Source organism: Lactuca serriola, chromosome 2, assembly GCF_051521515.1.
Source record: "Lactuca serriola cultivar US96UC23 chromosome 2, Lser_US96UC23_V15, whole genome shotgun sequence".
NCBI lineage: Eukaryota > Viridiplantae > Streptophyta > Magnoliopsida > Asterales > Asteraceae > Lactuca > Lactuca serriola.
In genome coordinates, this window is record NC_136409.1 from 233,083,833 (window position 1) to 233,104,424 (window position 20,592).

General features: G+C 33.7%; 1 long non-coding RNA gene across 1 annotated transcript; it reads left to right on the top strand.

Annotated features, from left to right (window-relative positions):
* Nucleotides 1-13,534: 13,534 nt before the first annotated feature.
* On the top strand, nt 13,535-14,705 carry LOC145090875 (uncharacterized). The gene is made up of 2 exons (XR_013701802.1): nt 13,535-14,428; nt 14,513-14,705. It is a non-coding gene; the product is annotated as an uncharacterized LOC145090875 (long non-coding RNA).
* Nucleotides 14,706-20,592: the final 5,887 nt, after the last annotated feature.

Genomic DNA, 20,592 nt, shown 5'->3' on the forward strand with positions numbered 1-20,592 from the left:
GAAAGTATCTTTTTGTACGCGATATACTATTATTGACTTGAGAGTGTATGTTAATGCTTATTTGACATCTTTGGCAGCATCTACGACTATGAGTTTTTGGTCATCTTTTCCGACCAAAATCATTTTTTTAAGAAAAAACAGATCCAAAGCCACACACACAAACACTATTTTTATTGGAATCCACCGAGCACGGGAACACATAGACGCACATACGCCCTTTTGTTGCTAGAATTGACCACGACACACACTCACACTTAGGGTTGTAAACGAACCAAACGAACAAGAACAGAGGCTTGTTCGTGTTTGTTTGTTTAACTTTAACCGAACAACAAACGAACACGAACAACTAAACGAAAATACTTTTTATGTTCGTGTTCGTTTGTTAAACAATTTAGTGTGTTCGTGTTTGTTTATGTTCGATCGTTTAGTTGATAAACGAACATAAATGAACACAAAGTCAAACGAACTTAAACGAAAAACAAACACAAACAAACTTAAACGAACATAAATAAACAACCATGAACTTAAGCAAAAACAAATATGTGTTCAACATTTCCATACAATAATAACGTTCTACTGAGTTGTTCGACAAAAATATAACACTACAATAAAGTTTTAATTAGTTGTTTGTCATTCCATACAAAAAATAACCAAATAATACTTCAAAAAGACAAAATCATTTCCCTTCTAGCCAATCCTTCAATAAACAAACGAACGTAAACAAACATAAACGAACGTAATTGAACAAACGTAAACGAACGTTCACGAACATAAATGAACGAACAAGAGCATTGTTCGTGTTCGTTCGTTTAACTAAACGAACCAGATATCTTGTTCATGTTCGTTCGTTTACTAAATAAACGAACATAAACGAACTTCCCACCGAACGGTTTATGAACGTCGCCGAACGTTCAGTTCGTTTACAACCCTACTCACACTCATGTTTTGTGTTTAGAAGAATGTTTTCAAACATCAATTATTCGTGCCTAACAACAAGGACGTTCTTGATATTGAAGCTAAATCAATTGATAATTTGGAGTTCTCTTTATTTAAATGTTTTATGTGTTTTGGGGTTCAATTACGCCTCTCTATAAATAAATTGAAGCAAAATCAATTGATAATTTGAAGTAAATCGCTTATGTCAGCTTCTGATTGATTATGTTTGAACCTGGAAAACCCTTTATGGGTATTTTTAGCATGAGTTCAATGTATGTAGGCATATGTGTTCTAACCTTTTCGTTATTTTCTAAATTTATGGTAGATGCGAAATCACAGTTCTTACCTTTAATCGGATAGAATGGTCGAAATATAACATTGCAATTGAAAGAAATAGGAGTAAGATTATGTAATAAACATATCAGTCAAAGTTCATTGTTATTTCTAACATTTAATCTAAACGTAAGAATGAATTCTACCTCATTAATCCATCAATAGAAAATGAAATTATGTTCTGAACTAACTAATACATTTGAGTTGAATTATATTTATACAAAACTATAATATATATATATATATATATATATATATATATATATATATATATATTGCGAAAATTACATGGATTTCGGGTTCCACCAAATAACTTGCTTAAGAAAAACAATTTCCAAATGCAAGCCACATTGCTAAAGCACCTCCAACTCTCCAAGCACCGTGAGAAAAATAAAAACATTGAAGTAAAACATATATTGAAAATTTTGATCACTTAAGTAAAAAAAATGAACAAAATTACCATCATACATGTGCACATCACAACCCAGTTAACATTTTCAATTCTCTTCCTCCTATCAATTCTACTTGGTTTGTGATCATCAGAAGGAGGAGTAGCTATCAATTGAGTAATATGAATACACTTAACAAAAAAATAACTAGAACATTTATAGGAAAGGAAAAAATATGCAATCCAAAAATTACCTCTTCCTTCCTTTGATATGACAGTTCAAGAATCTCCAACTTTAGCAACATACATATGATTGCCTACTAAAATTGTTGTTAAGGCAATATAACTATCATCACAGGGCATAACCACCATCCAATAACATAAATCAGACAAAACATTCAGCTAATTAAGGAATCAAGAGTTTAGAAAGTGGTGGCATGCCAAGTTAGAATGACAATGGGTCTTGTCCTGTATGTTGGGCATACATGGCATGTACATTGAGCGTACTAGGCTTAAAATAGTCGCGGTGTTTCTCCCTCGTACGTTGGGCATGCCTGGAGTACGGTGGGTGTAAGCGAGGCAGGGTCAAACCCTAATTTTTGGGTCTTGGACCATATTTAAAGACCTTAACTTATTGGAAACCCTTCTTATCTTTTGCCTCCATCCTCTAAAGCAGTTCCCTCGAAACTCTAGTCATATTTGTGAGATTCTTGAGCCCTTTGAGTGATTTGGAGTGTTCTTGGTACATATGAGAAAAGAATGAGTTCATTGGATAAGTGTTGGTTGTCTTGGAGCTTGTAGATCTAGACCTTATTCACCTTGATTTTTCTTCTGGATGTATAAAGCTTCAATCTTGATGGTTATTTTATGTAGATCTAGTTTTAGGATATATTATGAACATGTTTTGGTCCAATGTATTGGATCTTGTGAGTAGAAGTTGCTCCATAACCTCCAAGTCTCATTTCTAGTCATTTTTTAGGTCATTAAGTCATAAAAATCAAATCTTGATGGGTATATCTCTTCCATGCATGATTTAATGGTCTTTTGGTGAAGTTATGAATCTAGGGCTTTGGTTTAGGCTCCATTAAGCCATGCAAAGTCTTAAAGCTAGGAACTTTATAACTTAATACGTCCCTTAGAGTTAGATCTGTGATTTGGATGTTTTTGGGCTTAAGCATTAAGATCTTAAAATTGAGTTCGGGCAATAGTGAGTTACGTTGGGCGTACCCTCGTGGTATGTTGCACGTAATGGGTTTCATCCCGTTACCCTCTCTTCGAACATGCGGTATGTTGGGCGTACAGTGTTCGTATGCGGAGGGTACTCACCAGAAGCCTTTATGGGCCATTTTGGGCTTTAGGTCATTTTAGTTTGGGCCATGATTAATTGGGCCAAGTATAGGAAGGGTAAAATAGTCCTTTACCCCTTAGCATGATAGAATATGATGAGGTTATTATTTTAATTATTGATTAGGGGTGATTTTGGATATGTTCGAGGAGCCTTGTGGAAGCGGTGCTTGTATGATTCAGTTATCATCAATTTGAGGTAAGTCTTCTCACAATGTTTTGGCAAGTTAAAGGCACCAACGCCGACCCATTGATTATTGTTATTAGAATGTTAGTTGTTTGTGTGACTCTTGCATGTATTGTATGTGTTTGTATGTATACCAGGCGAGGCCTGATGAGTGTGTTAGGAGGGGCCCATCGCATGTTACGGATAGATCTATACTGGGCGGGGCCTAATGTCGGGGGAGGCCTGATGGATATCGGGCGAGGCCCATTGTATGTATAGTATGTGGTATTTTGGGGAAACTCACTAAGCTTAGTGCTTACAGTTTAAGTTTATGTTTAGGTACTGTCACAACTAGAAATTTTTATGTCTTGTAATCATTACACTCAAGTAAAATGTTGAATCAAAACTTAAGAGCATGTATGATGCTTACTATATGACATCAAAATTTTCAATCAAATACACCATACAAGTAATTCAAATATTCAACAAGCAATTGGAAACCCTAGAAGTTCTTGTTTAGGTCCATTTTTGGACTAGGACTTCCTTATTGGACTCAAAGGACCAATAAGCTTCCAACTTGACTACCATGGGTTTATAACCTTTAAATAGGCTCTAATTGGACCTACTTTCATTTATTCCAACAATTTGGGCCACATTGGGACTAGAATGGAATAAATCAACTTCATGAAACATTATGGGCCATAATTAACCTAATCTAGCCTAATAAAGCATAAAAATCACAATTATATTTTGTAAGGCCAATAATCATCCAAACTAACTCTAATATTGGGCTTAGGGGCATTAAAGCCCAAAACTTTCCTTTCCTTTTAAAATCTCGGCCCAAAAGCCCAAATCCAAGGGTGAAGAGTTGACTTATGGATTGCCACCTCATTATTGTCTCTTGGTTCGCCATGCAACATATCTCATTCTTTCATGCATCTTATCTCATATATCCATGCATACATCACTTCAAGATCTCTCTTCTTCTCCCTCTCTCTCATTCTCGGCCGAACAAACACACATACACTCACAAAAATTCATTTCATCCTCTCTAAGTTTTGAAGAACATCTCCTCCCTCCCTCTTCTAAATTTTCGATATTTAAGGGCATTCCAAGGAGATTTTTCACAAAAATCACCATCCAAGGTAAGGTTATACTTAATTCTATGATCTAGGTTCCTTGATCTATCAAAAATCTCTTCTTAACTCATAAGAAATCATGATCTTGCATCCTAGAACCACCTCAAGGTCGAGATCTTCATCAAAATGTGCTAGGGCTGAAAATCACCTCATTTTCTTCCATATTTTCTCCAAAACCGATACCACACCCTAAGGTGAGCTTCATACTCCCTATTTTTCTGTTTTATAAGTTTTGTGGGGGGGGGGGGAATACAAGTGAAAGTGTAGATCTATGTGTATTTGTATGCCTTGTATGATTTCTATGCTTATATTTGTGTTTTTGTGTGTTTATGATGTTGGATCTAGTCAAAAGCCCTTAAAAATCGAGATTTACTTTGTGTTATATGATATTAGCATAAATTATATTACTACATACAATTTATTTCAAGAAAAATAACCAAGTTGTGTAATAACATCTTCTTTGGGCTAAAAACTCATTTTTGGACTCAAATTGTTAAAAATATAAAGTTAAAGGGCCCAAAATGACAAAATACGAATTCTGATGGGTGTAATGAGTCAAAACAGTTTTGATAATGTATTTTCTGGAAATATACCATTTTGAAGGATTAAAAAGTAAAAGTTTAAGCATAATGGGCCAAAAATGACATTTTCGGCCCAATAGGGCCCAATATGCGAGATTTTCAAAATTGAGGGGATGAAACTGTATTTTTCTGTAAAATAGGGAACTATTAGTGTTCTAAGTCCATTTCAAGGGTTAAAAATGCTTTTCATAATTAAAAAGGACCAAAGATGCAAAAAATTTCTAATTTGGGCCAAAAGTGTAAAAGTTGCGGAAAAATGAGGTTACAGCCGAGAAAACTATATTTTGAGGGACTAAAACTTTTTTCAAATGAAAATGTGCTGAAAAATATCATTTCCAACAAGTTTTGATATTAAAATGCCAAGAAAAATGGTTTAAGGACTCAATCGGAAATTATTTTATTCAAAGGGTTAAAAATGTAAATTTACAAAAGAAAAGGGGCTGTAAACAGAAAAACTTCAATGTTTTAATCAATAAATCCGTTGCGATAAAACACTGACACCGCGACTACCGACAAATCACAATACACAATCAACACCAAAAATCGTTATCAAACGAATTGATTCGGTCTCGAATCAATAACGAACCTGAAACTACTAACACGACGACAACTCGATACATACACGAAAAATTCGGGAATTCAATACACACGTGGGAATAAACAGACGTCGATACACCATCTTTGGGCTCAAAAGTGTTAAATCTTGCTTGTTGGGCCTAGCTAGCCCAATGACCTGATCTTTAGGCCCGAAGACAACCTCCTTACGAGTTGTTGGGTCTTACATGATCTAACACAGCGTAAAAGGACTTTCAATGGCTTTTATACTATTGGGCCCCAAGGGTCCTTTGGTACTGCTAGTAAAGTCGAGAATTCACCAAATGCGAGTCGGGCCAAGGGCTCTTCGCATTCACTATAGCCTCGACCGACTAATAGGATTATTGAGGTCTTCGTGCCCTCTTTTCTCCTCGGTCGTGGGGCTACAAGAAGTCAGGGCGGTTGGGTTACGTGAATAGTACGGGCGATGCCTAAGGGATCGTTAGTATAGTTGTAAACTGGTCGTTTGTGTAACGCGTGTTTATAACAATTCACCATGCGCAATAACCCAATGTCGCCTGGAATCAATGACTTCACATACCACGATGGTACAACAACTATACATAATTCAAAGTGTTAGGGAAACATCGGGTTTTTCCTAGGGTTATTCAATACATACAGTTACGAGATGCACACCAAGTTTAATAAACTCTTTCTACAATTATAGAAACAAACAAGCATACTTATGGATCTTCACAAACTTTTTCATAAATTCTTTTTAGAAAATATCGGATTTTCTGGTAGTTTTCAAAACAATACAAAACATTGCTTTTCAAACACCGCTTATGAACTCACCAACATTTCATATGTTGACGTTTTTCAAAATACTTGTATTCTCAGGTAACAGGTAAACCAAGGGGAAAAATGTACTCAGTGATGGCTTGTAATTTGTTTATCTGTTATCGAACAATTTATTTTTGGGAATGTAATGTTAAAACAATGTACTAAGTGTAAACTCTACCAGTTGTACTATCTCAATGCATGGTGATGTATGATGTTATGTTTCATATATATTCAATGTTATGGTATTCAATTGAGTCACGACAGCCCTCGGACGTTTCCGCCGTCTGGTTCGGGGGTGTGACAGGTACTTTCGGTTCGAAAGGGAAGGGCTTGACTTGGTCGCAACACATTCACCCGTCTTCATCATTTTTATGATTTTTGGAATTGTACTCTGATAATTATTTTCACATTGACATACTTATGGATGGTTTATATGAATACTTTTTGGTTTTGGTTGACCTAAAAATGAAATTTCTACTTATGATTTTTGGGATGTTACACATGGGGAATGCATGTCCATAAAGTTTACATTTTTAGGGATCACTATGGCCCCTAGAAGCTTTATGGAAATTTTGGACAGAAGGATTTACGGATTAAGAGCTTAGGCGTGAAAATTGCCTTCAGACGTTTCCCACGACGTAGTGATAGGATGCCATGACGTGAATATTAGGAACCCGCGGCTATTTTAGATTGACTCTGCCACAATGTAGTGGCTTGAATGCCACGACGTGGTAGTGTATTTGTGTGTATCTAAGTGTATCTGGGACCAAGTTTCTGATTGGGTTGGACCTATTAGCCACGACGTAGCCGAAGGATGGCCACAACGTGGAGGTTGACTAATGTGGATTTTGATGATTGGCCATTGACTTGTTGACATGGGTTGACTTTTGGTCAAGTTGCTATTTTAGAAAGGTATATTAAGGGTTTTTCCTGGTGTGTTTATCTAGGTGGCGTTTAGCACCTGTTTTTGGATTTTGAGATTGAGTTAACTTTTGAGCTGCATCACGAGGTGATTCTCTTCACTGTACTTATGGGTTGAAGGCACCAATGTCGGCCTATTGGATTATGTTTATAGGATGATAGTTGTCTTCGTGATTCTTGCATGTGTTTGTATGTGTGTTTGGACAAGGATCGCTATATGTGTTGGGTGGGGACCACTACATGTTATGAATAGACCCGTTAACTGGGCAGGGCCTAAGGGATGTCGAGTAGGGCCTGATGAATGTTGGGCGGGGTCCGATATATGTATGATATGTGGTAGTTTGGGGAAATCACTAAGCTTTGTGCTTACAATTTATGTTTATGTTTAAGGTACTTTCGGTACGAAAAGGAAGAGCTCAACGTGATTGCATCGCATCCACCAATGGTCTGCATTTATATTATGATTTGTAATATGATAAATATATGATACAATTCTATACTTTGATGGTATTTTGGAATGAAAGAATGGTTATTTTGGTCGACTTAAAAATGAAAATTATACTTGTTGTTTTTGGGGCGTTGCATCATGCCTGCATCATCATTGTTTCTAGTAATGCCCAAATTCTTCATGTATGTTGAAGGATCCAAGCCTTTTCTACTCAACCAAGAGTCAAAAGCTAAAAGCTTCCACTTAGTGACAAGATTAGCAAAAAACCTACCAAATACCGAAAAACGTTAGTACTTACAATGAAAAAGATAAAAATCCAAGATCACAAACAACACTTGGGTAAAGAAGAAGATAACTATTGATTATAATGACTCCACAGATAAAGGAAAAAAAATAGTACTTACAATGAATCCTATGATACTATAATCTATGAGTTCCACTACTCCTTTGCCTATAATCTTTATCATATCCTCAACCCCTTTCCAGTTCATATCTTCAAATTCCTATGATTGCAACATTTGGGATTCAAGTTTCATCAACCATGACGATATTTTGTAAATTAGTAGTCATTATATACCTTCAAGAACTATATTGAAGGTAAATTTTCACTTGTTCTAACATTTGGTATCGGCTTGTAGGTACCTTGCATAAGAAAGCAACAAATATACACAACAACATATAACCTATATCTATATTTATACTATATTATAAAGCATATTAGCAATATCTTGAATTTTAAGTGGTATGACTTAGAAAGTTTTATATACAAATCAGTTAAGCATAGATAAATCATTAATATTTGCCAAAAATTGAAAGACATGAATTAAGGAAAGTTATTATGAAATTCAGTTAGTTGCAAAATGACAATTTTGAAATATTAAATTTATGTATATAAACTAATTTAGATATCTTAATATAGACATCATTATTAATTAATTTAGACCAGTAGGTTGAATCGAAAATATAGATATCAGGTTTAAACATAAATATCCTGGTTAAAACTGATATTTATCTTATTATTTAAGAATTAATTATAACATCTAATAATTATTTTGTTTCTAATATTTTAATGAAATCATATTAATGATATATTGTATGCTCAAAGATATGATGTTACACAAGAAAAAAACTAAAATAACACAATGAATTAACATGGTTTGATCGATATGAACATAACTATTCTATTAATTAATTGTTTCAAAAGTGATTATGTTGGAATCCCTGACTACAAGTATTTATAATCATAAACCTAAACAACTATTGGGTTGAGCTCATATACGAGTAAGACCTCATTTGATAGACATTTTTCCATGTCCAAACATATCTTTCTGGATGAATGGATCGGAAATACTATTTTATTTGCATAAAAAAGGGGGTTTTCCAAGTAATATATGTCTTTCCTACAAACCCCAAACCATATCTTTCTGGTTGAATGGGTCGGCAAGACAATTGTGCCCCAAACCTCGCATCTTTCTTTGTTCTTTTCGGCTATCTTCATCATACATCATCGCCTCCTCACCAAGCTCCCTAATTTGTTGCCGTCCAGCCTCCTCCCGCCGGAGCGTCATTGCAACCACCAGCTGTGCCCCACATGTAACCATCTCATCTTTTTTTTTTCTGATATATTTTTTCTGACTGGAAAGTACCCGACATGAACCTTCATTAGTTTCATCTTATTTTCTTTCTTTTGATGTTCAAGCATAGGATTGGAGGACCATTTCATATATAAAGTTTCAATTATAAATTCTGATTTTAACATACATTTTGTGTAATTTGTATTTGAATTTTTAAATTATTATTGTGTAATTTTTGATTTTGAATGTTTTTATAATTATTCGGCAACTTCATCCATCATAGTATATAACAACAGGGTAATATGGTTATTTTTCATCATTCAACATAGTCAGTCATATGTACAATCAAACATCATGGTTTCTTTCTTAGTCAGTAAACTTTCTCAGACAACAACTATCGAACTGACCCTAAATCTAGAATAATTAAACATGTCCATACCATAGGGAGGATGTGGAGGAAGATGCCATACAGGTAGACCATGATACAATATCCATTTTATAGTTTGCTCAATAATATTATTAAATTTAATTGATTATTTTCAATAGTAACCATAAAAAAATATAATGTCAAGAACTATTCCATGTAATAAAACAATTTGCCAAACAAGTTATTTGTCGTCGACGCTTTGTGCGGGCACGAATATAATATTAGATACACATAAAGATTTATAAGTGGGCAATTTTGGTATGCCTTTAGCAAAATTGGAAAGATTCAAGCTTATCATGTAAGACCAAAATGTTGAAAGTTATGAGGAAAAACCTGAAGAAGACGACGATTGACGGTGTTATGATATTTTTTGCTTCCGTCTGAAAACGCTTAGTTTTGGAAGCAATGGAGGATTGAGAAGTATAAAGAGATAAACGAAGCATATTTGGATTAGAAGTTGGTGGTGGTGAGAGAGAATGATGAGGGAAGAACATACCTTAAATCGTCATAAGCACCGGGAGGAGGAGTACACGTATCAGTTATAGAAGTAAAGAAGTCGATGAGTTGGAATTGTTAGCCGGAGCCGAATAGACAAAGTCGGCTTATGAATGGTACGATACTGTTTATATATATATATATATATATATATATATATATATATATATATATATATAATATCAAAATTTAAATTTTAAATCAATCATCTCTTAAATTTAATTTTATATATTAATGTATTTTGTATTGAATTTCATTTAAATGTTAAGACTTCTAATCCCAATTTACGGTGGTTAGTTTCCGTCCTAGTTGTTAGTGTTACCGTATTATGCTAAAATGTATGGTGATGTTTTTGCTAATGGTAAAAGTGTGTCATATAGGCGCCACCAAAACTTTTAACATTTTTGTCACAATTTACTTATGAGTAGGGTATGGTGATGTTTTTATTTGCCTATTTTTTTCTTTTAAAATTAAAAAAAATACAACATTTACTATTAATATTAGTTAAAGTAAAATTAATAGTTAAATGTAGCATTCGGTGCCGGGTACATTTCAAATTATGGCTTCAAATCCAAAGTTATTACATTTTAGTCCATACGCTAAGCGTAATTTGGAGCTACGCCCCGTGTAGCTCATTTATTCTGTGATCGCGGACCCGGACCCGTATGTTGGGTGTACGATGTGGTATGTTAGGTGTACTTGCGTTAGGGCAAACCCTAATTTTAGGGCTTGGACCCTATTTAAATGTCATTATGACCTCAAACCTGTCCTTACCTTTGGACTCCTTCCCTCTAAACCCTAAGATCGAAACTCTAGGCTTGGGAGTGAGATTTGAAGCTTTTGAGTGAGTTTTGTGTATCCTTTTTTGTGAAGGAAGATCATCAAATAAGGGATTTTGCTCTTAAGTCTTCGGGTCCAACAATTTCTCATCCTTGTGCATCTTTTAGATGTATAAAGCTGTAACCTTGATGCATATTTCTTTAGATATCGTTTAAGCTTAGATTTACACTCTTTTGGTCCCAAAACCTAGATCTTTGTGAGTATGAAATACTCCAAAGCCTTTAATCTGTTCATTCAAATGTTTTAGGGTATTTTATGTCATAAAATGCAAGCTTGGATCTTGGTTTGCTTCCATTAGTTATGGACTGGTAAATGGTTGAATGAGTTAGGTTTTTGATGTTGGGCTCCTTGTAGTCATGCAAAGGCATAAAGGTTGCAATTTTATGGCCTTAGACGTTTTATTTAGCTTATATCTGAAGTTTGGACATCAGGTCTTAAGGCCTTAATAGAAGTTTTGAACCATGGTGCGTACACCAGGTGTAAATTAAAGTACGTTGCGCGTACTGCACCTCGACCTCGTCTTTTCTTCCGCATCAGATGCTTGTTCGCAGGGCGCACTACTCGGATTCAACGTTTGGGCCTTAGACAATTAGGAATTGGGATTATTAGGTTGGGCTATGAATATGAAGGGCAAAATGACCTTTATCCCCTTATTTAGGACAATGGATTATTTGGACTCTTTATTATGGGTTAAAACCCTGATTAGTAATTAAGGTTTTTTTTTTGGAATATGATTAGTATGAGGAGTTGTGTTAGCAGCAACTAAAGTGTGTGGTTCAGTTATTTTCTTTTGGAGGTAAGTCTTCTTACCACACTAAAGGGCCGAAGACACCAATGTCGGCCCACTGATTTGTATGTGTTGGATGTATGTGATTATTTGACTATGTTTGATATGATTGAATGATGAAAATAGTGCCAATATGTGCTCCGAGTCATTATAGACCCAGGGGTTGATACGAACCCGACACAACTTCTTGTTGTCATACGGGTTGATATAGACACGGGGGTTGATACGGACCCGACACATTTACATGTTGTCATATGGGGTTGATACGAACCTGACACAACCACGTGCTATTATATGTATATGTTTATTGCATGTGGTATTATGGGGAAGCTCACTAAGCTTTGTGTTTACAATTATGTTTATGGTTTCAGGTACTTCCGGTACAAAAACAAAGGGTCCGACATAATTGCAGCGTATCCACCCATGTTCCGCATTTTCCTTATGATTTGATTTGTACTCTGATGATTATTCTCATGTTCACATATTTTGTTTGAGGTTGTTATGATTTTAGATTAATTTTAAAAATGAAAATTTTATCAATGATTTTGGGGCGTTATATTAAATGTACCAAAATTTGGTTTCATGTACTATTGTATGATACAAAAAAGATAAAATATATTTAATTTTTAGATTAAATCATTAAAATGTTTGATATTATTTTTTAAAGAAACCCTTATCTAAAACTTTGAATTTTATATTAAATATTATATTTTGAAATTTATTTGATTTAATAATTTTTTTATGGTTCAATACTATCATTTTGAATTTGATAAAAAAAAAAAAAAAAAACTTGATATAACTAGAAAATGACCAAAGAAAAAGAAATCAATTGCTAAAAAGGGAAGTATATCAATTATTAAAAAGAAAGAAGTATGAAAAAACAAGGAATAGAGGCATTAATTTGAACGTTAAGATAAGAAAGAGAAAAAGATGAATGTTCATTGATGCAGACAATAATTGTTATCAAGGACGGGTGTTTACTGTCGATAATACCCTCCACGTACGTACGTCACCAGTAAAATAACCACCACACCGTTAAGTCTTAACTATTAAGCTATGTAAATATTTTTGATAATTATATGTTTCAACAAATAAATTAAATACTTTTAATATATATATATATATATATATATATATATATATATATATATATATATATATATATATCTATCTTTTTTAAGTAATAAGTAACTGTAATAGTATGAAATTAATATAGTAAGTTACACGAATTGTCTTTGGCGGAGGTGTCAAAGTGGGCGCTCAATTATTATTTTCAAAAATTGCCATTTTCTATTTCTTTTTCATTTATTTTCATTTGTTTGATATTTGTTTATTTATTTATTGATATTTTATTATCTAAAATAATAAGGGAAAATACCTGCAATAGTAAAAAAAATGGGGTTTTTTTCAAAATATAGACACAAAAATAGACATTTCCGGATATAGACATACATTCCGTGGAGGTAGCTCCGCGGAATCTACTGTGGCTCCGCGGAATAGATCTTGAGTTTTTTTTTTTTTTTTTTTTTTTTTCACATCGATTCTTCGGGGTTTATATTAATTCCTCAACTAATTATTTTCAAGTAAAGATTATAATAGTATGATAATCTTTTATTAAAAATAATTAATTGGGGGAATGAATATAAACCCCGAAGAATCGATGTGAAAAAAAAAAAAAACCCACTAAAGATCCATTCCTCGGAGGTAACTCCGCGGAATGGATCTTTAGTGTTTTTTTTTAATACATTGATTTATTTATGATTTTGCCATTCCGCAGAGTTACAATAGATTCCACGGAGCTCCGTAGAGCTACCTCCGCAGAATACATGTCTATATCCAGAAAAGTCCATTTTTATGTATATTTTTTAAAAACACCTTCCATTTTTTTTTACTATTTCCGGTATTTGAACGCCTAAAAGCCTGTAATCCCCATCGAAATTTCCCTCATACGCGATCTGAACTCTCCCACTGTTGGCAATTCATCTACGGCTGCTCTGTTTCTCCATCCTCGTGCAACTCCGGTCAAAGGTCACCAGTTACCCTGGTTCTCTTATTCTACAGCTTCGGCCATGGCTGCTTTGTTTCTCCTTCATCATGTAATTTCAGCCGTTGGGAATGAGTGGTGCAGGTGTCAAGATTGGATTGAGGGAACATATGGTGGAGGAGTGTCGATTGCATGTTCGCAGTCATCCCAGGTGAACTCATGAAGCTTCATATATATAAGCCTTCTTCCATCACTGTCACGATTGCATATCAGTTTTTGTCCAAGACGTCCCTATCTCTAACCCTACTTTGGTTATGCTTGGACCAGAGTTCAGAAAAATGGTGGTCATCGGAAAGTATACGACGATTCCAGCCGGAGATGATAATTTTAGTGCTCAAAATCGAAAAACTGGTGGTATTCGGAAAGCTAGCGGATGTTAGTGGATTTAAGGTGGTTGGGGACCTTAGGAAGAGGGAAGTGAGATCAATAAAGAGAAAAGAAAAGGAAGAAGAACATCATCTCGATGAAGCTTGTGATGGTGTTTTTGTTTGTACAAGACATTATGCACCCCCAAATTCTCAATAGAATTGAAATCGAAAGAATCTTAAATCAGATTTGGTTCTTGGTGTCGATCGGTGGCTGAGGAAATAGATTCATATCCACATATCATACACCAGAGCCCTATCAGGTATCATTGTTATTGTATCTCTTAGGGTTTTCAAACATGGATTTTGAAAAAATTGATCGACGAGTAATAAGTTGAAGCTGACAGGTTGTGGTGATAATAAGGCTTCACGTGGGATGCGGTTTGGAACCGTGATGGTGACACGTGGCCAGGGAACACCACCCTCAGGGTGCGGTTAGGTGCAGCCAAGACCGCAGTGCGGTCCTTGAAGACCGTGGTTTGTGATCGGTTGTTGGTGGGTGTGACCTTTGGGGCATAAATGAATTTATTTATTTATTTATTTATTTTTTTTCTTTTTTGCCTTTTGAAAGTGTGTCACCACTCCTTTGGTGTGACAAGAAACCACACTTGTATGGTAAAAAATGACATGGTGTTGATGTGGCGGGGGAGAGAGCGCGGTTTCGATAGCACCACACCCTCTAAGGAAGTCTATATTGTATCTGGGTCAATGTGATGCAACCGAATATGAAGTGACGAAGGTTGTGGGTGGTAGAGTAGAGGTTAATTAGTGGGCCCATTTTATTTTATTTTTTAATTGTTAATAATAAAATTAAAAAAAAAACTCAAAAAAGAAATCGATAAGGGTAAATTTGTCTTTTTAGATCTGGTTAATGAAACTAGGGACGAAACGTGCATCTGTTAAACATATCAGTGACGATCCAAGATAATTTTTAAAAATAGGGACCGAACGTGTCTTTTGACACTGTATAAGGAGGATTCGTGTAATTTACTCAATAAAGATAAGTCCAATTGCTAAATGACATTTTAAATACGCATGTTATATTTGCAAGTTTTTATTTATTAATTCAAAAGTCAATTTGCAAGTCCGTTACTTAAAGATGTTTACGAGTCTACGTAAATCGTGCTACACATCCTAGAAAATGTCATGTACAAGGTCCATTAAATCTTCAGACTGGTACCAAAACATTATCTATTTACTTTGAAAGTGAACTTGACCCAACAAGAGATTTGAAAGAAAAAAAAAATTGTATATTAATATTAAACATCCCAATAAAATTTATTTCGAAAATAATATATTGTTCTCTCACTATTAGTTTTATCAAATTTTTATAAATTATATAAATATTTAGTATATTAAATATGATAACAATTATACTTTATTAAACTAATGATTCGGTTTTTTAAAATAAACCAATCTAATAAATTATAAACACTTGGTAGAGGCTTTGTCTCTTAAATTGGAGATCTTGAGTTCTATTTCAGGCTTTGACAGTTTCGTGATACTAACTGCTTTCGTGTACTAACTGCTAACCACTAATCCCACCCTTCAAAAAATAAATTATAAACACTTTATTTGTATTAAACAGAAGAATAAATTACTGAAATCGTCCCTAAGGTTTACCAATTTTTTTTATGTTTGGTCCCTATCTTTTGTTTTGCATCCGGATCATCCCTAACTTTTGATTTTGTTACGTTGTAAATCCCTGTTCAATTGGAAATAACTATCATACCCTTAATATTTTATTTTTAAGTTTTTTATTATATTTTTAATTAAAGAAAATAAATTAGTTAATTTATTACCAAATGGGTCCACTTGCACTCCCACTCCTCCGGCTCAAACTCTCACCACCAGTCACCGACCACGATCAACCATCGCCAATTGCCATCGACAACCATCAAACACTGGTAACAACTACCAACTACACCACCATACACGACAACCCCCAACAACCACTATCGGGCACCGACAGACCCCCTACACACCAATAACCACCACTCGGAACCAAGATTCTGGCGAGAACTACAACTCAAAACCAAGATTCAGCTTAAATATGGGTTTTAGTGGGGATTTAACATGAATTAATGTTGAAATGTGTAACACATGGTTCTAGTAACATGTATTATTTACGAGATACGAATCTTATGAGGAGGGTAGTTGAAATAGAGTATGAAATTTACTTTAAACTTAGAAATGCAATTTAGCAATAGATAGTTGAGAAATGTTGTAGAGATGATTGGGAGGATTTCATGGATATAAAGATCGTAAAAAACGGAGTTCTTATGAGAAAGTTATGACCATTTGAAGTTTAGATGAAAGTACGTTGCTATTTGGAATTCAATGAAAGTCAAAGTCAATGGTCAAACTTCTGACTCTCATGATGTGACATTAAGCTGCTCTCGACGTGAGAAGCGACGAGTCATCGGAATGTTCAAGATCCATACGTGTCAAAACGAGAGTCTAATGTCCATCACGATGTGAGGCATATATTCTCAGGACACGAGACATGATCCTCACGACGTGAGACGGGTCAGATTAGCGAGACACGTCGCAAACAACTACAATACGTGTCAAGATCGGAGCACATTAGATCCTCACGACATGAGACCAAGAGGTCACGACGTGAGGAACGTATGGCTATATATACGAGAGCATTTGTGTCATTTGAGAAGGTTTTGGCAGACGAGATCAGAGATGTTGCTTGGGAGTCGTTTTCCAGAGATTTCTATAGTGGAGTTATACAATTATGCATGTAACACGAGGGTCGAGTTACCGGATACATCGAGGTATCTTTTACCCGTTAAATTGTATTAACGATATATGATTATTGTTTAGAGTTGATAGACCCGAGTATATTACGGGTTTTCATGATATGGTGTTATTACAAACACGTTGGTAAGATTGTGAGTAAATATTATGATTATGGATTTAGATGGGATTCTCGGGGCTATACATCCTAATGTTTGAGAGTTACCCATTATGAGAGATTTGGCTAACGGCTTACAGGTTAAGCCTATTATGGTTGTATTATGAGATTTGATTATTATAACGATCAATGTTCATACAGTATATGTAGTATTGATTTGAGATAGGTTTTGAGGAACTTGTTATGTGATGACTAGGTGCTACCATGAGACGATCTAATAGACCGTGAAGAATGGAAACCGAAACTGGAATTAGTATGCCGATTTGACCAGGTGAGTACCATTACTCTAACATCCATTGATGTCTTATTTGTGATATATATTACATGAATTATATGATTAGTTATTAATGAGAAATTGATCGATATTTGAGAGATTAAGTATTCTGAAAAATTAACATTTGACTAAAAGATTGATTTTGATTGATGAGATAGATTATAAACTAGAGATAGATTATATTAAAAGATAAATCATTTCCGAGTAATTGCTTGTCATTCATTTGTGATATACGTGATATTTATATCTATGATATGCAATATGTGAATTTTATAGTTTTACTAATTGATTATTGTTGAGGAGTTAATTATTTATGTTAATTAGATCATTATCGAGAAATATAGTATAATTAATAGATTCAATATGAATAACAGATAAATCACAATAGATGGACTGGTCATGATCGAATGAGAGATTATGAAAAAGATAATAATTTCCATTGAGAGAGTAAACATTGATAAAGAGAGTGATTTACTTTATTAGAAATAGAATTATTAATATCCAGAGAGAGATTATGGTAGAGAGATATACATTAAGACTGAGAGATAGATTATTGACGAGAATTAGATCATCGATTGAGAGATAGATCCTGATTAGGAGATAAGCCTAATTGATGTATAGATTATGGATGAGAGATTTATTTTATTCGATTGATATATATATATATATATATATATATATATATATATATATATATATATATATATATATATATATATATATATATATATATATATATGATTAACTGAGAAATAGATCATTAATCTAGAAATAGGTATAAAAAAGTGATAGATTATTACTCAGAGAGTGGTTATGAGAATACCATTAATTGATATAAATTAATTGCTACATATATGATTAATTGAATTATTATGTGATTTATTTAATTTATTTGATTGTGTTATTGTAGCTGTTATTCACTAAGTCGTAAGTCTTATGTTTTTGTGATAATCTGTTTTGTAGGTATATTATTTGTGGGGACCGATCGATCTTGTACTTGTTGTTATGGAGCATTGCGAAGAGAGATTACAAGTACAACTGCGAGATCTACAATGGAATATGTAGCACGACGACCGATGATATGCGGCGTATTGATTCGAGATACTCGATGTAGTTAGATTGATAATAGCAATGTCCTTTGCTAGTCATGACGTGAAGGGAGAGTGATCACGACGTGACAATAAGTAGGATGTTATAATTGATTTATAGAGATCACAACGTGATGACTATATCCTCACGACGTGATTCAGATCAAGTCATGACGTGATTGTGAGGGTGAGTAGATAAAGGCATTGTACTTAAGTTAGCCGTGATGCGATGAGAGTATTCCACGACGTGGGTTGAAAGTAGATTGTTATATGATTATTTATGATGATATATTACAGAATGAAGAGAAGTTTATCAAGATATGGTAATTGTTAAAATGAGTTAAAATCCATATAAATATAAATTAAGTAGCATTAAGAGAATAAATGCCAAGAGTGTATACTATAAGAGAGTATGAATTAAAATAATGATATAAATTGAGATAAGAAATGGTTAGATTAGAGAGATGAAATTGAAAAAGAAATGAGAGAGAATTAGATAAGATAAAGTACGAGAGTGCGAGTAGGAGTGATGATACCACTCCTGAGTTAAGATAATGTGATCGAGATTGATTAAAAGAATAAGATTGGATGAGAGTGAGATTGATTAAAAGAAGAAGATTGGATGAGTTATGATAAAAAAAAAATAGAAAGATATAGATACAATGAGAATGAGTAATGAGAATTTTCGATTGAGATCATGAGAGATTGGATCTCACTGTGTAAAAGATCAAGATACATGAGAATTTTGAGTGAGATCACAGACTTACATGATTATTTCATGTAGACGATTCGTAGACTTACATGATTATTTCATGTAGATGATTGATAAACTTACATGATTATTTCATGTAGACGATTGATAGACTTTCATTATTGATCTATGAGAGGCGATCAGATCATTTCATGTAGATGATTTAGACTTACATGTTTAGACCCATGAGAGGTGATTAGGTTTACTCATGTAGACGATAATTGTGATTGAGTCTCCAAGAGGTGACAAGGCCTAATCCTAGTATGAGATATATTGCCATTGAATTGAGTAAATGATATTGATTCGAGTAACTAATCTGAATGATTTAATTTGATCAACAGTGATTAATATGAGAAATTTATTTGAGTGTCCGATAGATTCGAGTGTTTGATCTGAGTGAATAATATTCATTTTAGTAATTCATTCAAGTAATTGATATTGATCTGGGTAATTAATCTAATTTGAGCCGAGTGATTGATCCAACTGGATTATGAGATTGATTCAACTAATCTGAGTGATTGATCTAAGCGAATGAATTTGATCAGAGTAATTAAATCGAACAATTGATTCGAGCGATTGGAGTGATCAAAGAAATTGATATGAGAAGATGATATTTATTTAAATGATTTGAGTGAGTAATAATGATTTGAGTGATTAATTCAATTAATCTGGGTGATTAACTTGATTAAATTAAGTAATTGAATTGAATTATCTGACTAATAGATCTGAGTAACTGATATTGTTTAAAGTGGTTGATATGAATAATTAGTTTATGTAATTGATAGACTCGAGTGATTGGTCCGAGTGACTGATATTGGTCTGATTCATTTGGGTGAATGATTTACTTAACTGATCTAATTAATTTGAGAGATTAATCTAATTAATATGAGTGATTTATAATGTCATAACTAGAGAAATTCTATAGTTATTATAGTCTAAACTCTACCTAGATACTTATAAATTCACAATATAATAGTTTAGGTTAACTATTGTAATTTATTTTGTTATAATAAAAACAGAAATTAGTTGAAGTGAAAAATAAGGTCAAAAATGAAATATTAAATAAATTAATTTGGGATGAACCAAGTGATAGATAATTTGACAATGATTCCAAAAATATAAAGGACTCCCAAAACTGAGTTATAACGAAAAAGTTATGACCAATCGAAAATCCGAGACAAATCCGGCAAACACTAGTTCGCGTAAAAAGTGAGTTTTTGATAAACTACTTTTTAGCCTAAGTGATCTAAATGAAAGTTGTAGAACTCATAAAAGTAATGAACTTTCATATAAAGATCGTTTAAATCTGACTTCGGATGAACAAGTTATGATTTTTCTAAATTTCGGATTAGCGGTAGACAGTTAAAAACTCGAAATAAAGATTGAGC